Genomic DNA, 2,121 nt, shown 5'->3' with positions numbered 1-2,121 from the left:
AGAAACGTTTTTTGGCCATTTCCCAGTTTCTTGAATTCTTACATCTTAATCCCAACTCTTTTTTCTTTAATTTTTTTTCATTAATTTGTATTTATATGAGTACACTGTAGCTGTCTTCAGACACCAGGAGAGGCATCAGATCCCATTACAGATGGTTGTGAGCCACCATGTGGTCGCTAGGAATTGAACCTTTGGAAGAGCAGCCAGTGCTCGTAACCACTGCACCATCTCTCCAGTCCCAAACCCAACTCTTTAATGTGTCATCCAGTGATCCCTTTCAGATGCCCTAGCTTACCACCTGTAGGAACTCACAGACTTTACTCAAGCTGTATTGAATACTGATCTGCCACCTCTACAAGGACCAAATCTTGTTCAACCCATCCTTCGCAAAGCCTCTCCGCTGATTTCCCAGACTAGAATCACTCCCCAGTTAAGATACCCATTCTGGGGCTGGAGAGACCACTCCATGATTAAAAGCACTGTCTGCTCCGCTAAACCACCCAGGTTCAATCCCCAGCACCCATCTGGCAGCTCCCAACTGTAACTCCAGTTTTAAGAGATCTGATGTTCTCTTTTGGCCTCTACTGAATATTCAGGGTACAAATAATATATGTGCAAGCAAAACACCCATACAATATTTTTTTAAATTTTTTATTAATACCCATTCAGCTTCATTTGTAATTGGCTTTGTTTGTTATATAGTCCTGCATGGCCTGGGACTCACTTCTGTAGACCAGGTTGGCCTCAGATTGAATTCAGAGATCCACCTGCCTCTGTCTCCTGCATGCTGGAATTAAAAGCATGAGCCACCACACCCAGCTGTTTTTTTTTTTTAAATATAAATATATATAGTTAATCTTTATCATTCTTCTTTGAGTTTGTTTACATGGTGGATTGCGTTGATGGGTTTCCGTATATTGAGCCATCCCTGCATTCCTGGGTGATCATGATGGATGATCATTTTGATATGTAACCTTTATCATTTTTTTTTTTTTTTGGTTCTTTTTTTCCGGAGCTGGGGACCGAACCCAGGGCCTTGCGCTTCCTAGGCAAGCGCTCTACCACTGAGCTAAATCCCCAACCCCAACCTTTATCATTCTTAAGAGCATGTATGTGGGGGGTTGGGGATTTAGCTCAGTGGTAGAGCGCTTGCCTAGGAAGCGCAAGGCCCTGGGTTCAGTACCCAGCTCTGAAAAAAAAAAAAAAAAGCATGTATGTGCGTGCTGTTGTAGGGGTGCACCTATGACTGTGAGTCCTGAGTGGGAATTACAGGCAGCCATGAGCCTCTTGGACATTGGTGCTGGGAACTGTACTTGAGTCTTCTACAAGAGCAGGGGCATTTGTCACCACGGAGCCATCTCTCCAGCCCAGTTTGTGTCATTTGCTTTTTGTTTTGTTCTGTTTTGGCGATAGGATTTCATGTGATCCAGGCTGGTGTCAAACTCACTGAGACCAAGGGTGACTTGAATTCCTGAGCCTCCTCCCTCCACCTCCAAAGTACTAGACAGTAGCATTTTCTTCTGTCAGCCGCGTGTATCCACCTTCTGTCTTCCCTGTTTGCTTAGAAGGCGCTTCTGCTCCTGAATGGGTTGGTTAGTGTGTTTGTTTCTTTGTTTGTTTTCATTGTTATTATTACACAGTGTGTTTGTTTCTTTGTTTGCTTTTTTTTTTTTTTTTTGTTCTTTTTCGAACCCAGGGCCTCGAGCTTCCTAGGCAAGCGCTCTACCACTGAGCTAAATCCCCAACCCCTCTTTGTTTGTTTTCATTGTTATTATTACACAGTTTGTCCGGGCATCTGCCTTGTTAGGCATCCAATGAATATTTGGTAAATGAGCTATGTGGGGCCTTGAACTCAAGTGCTCTCCTGCTGTTAGCCCCAGCTTTAAGAGCACCAGAAAGCAAGCCACGCACTGCCTCTCAACCGGCTGATTCCCTCCTACCCATTTACAACACAATCCAAGGTATCTACTCCTCTGACTTCCTTTCCAGAGCCTCTTTGATTGTCTTTTGCCCATCATGAAGCCTGTCCCTTTGTCATTAGTCAGAACAGCACCTACCCATCAGCCTGCCCTGCTTACCAGAGATTCTGCTGCGGCCATGACCCCAGGAAATAATGACAGT

Source organism: Rattus norvegicus, chromosome 10 (assembly GCF_036323735.1).
Source record: "Rattus norvegicus strain BN/NHsdMcwi chromosome 10, GRCr8, whole genome shotgun sequence".
Classification (NCBI taxonomy): Eukaryota; Metazoa; Chordata; class Mammalia; order Rodentia; family Muridae; genus Rattus; species Rattus norvegicus.
The sequence above is the reverse complement of the archived record's forward strand: the minus strand, read 5'-3'. Positions refer to the sequence as shown.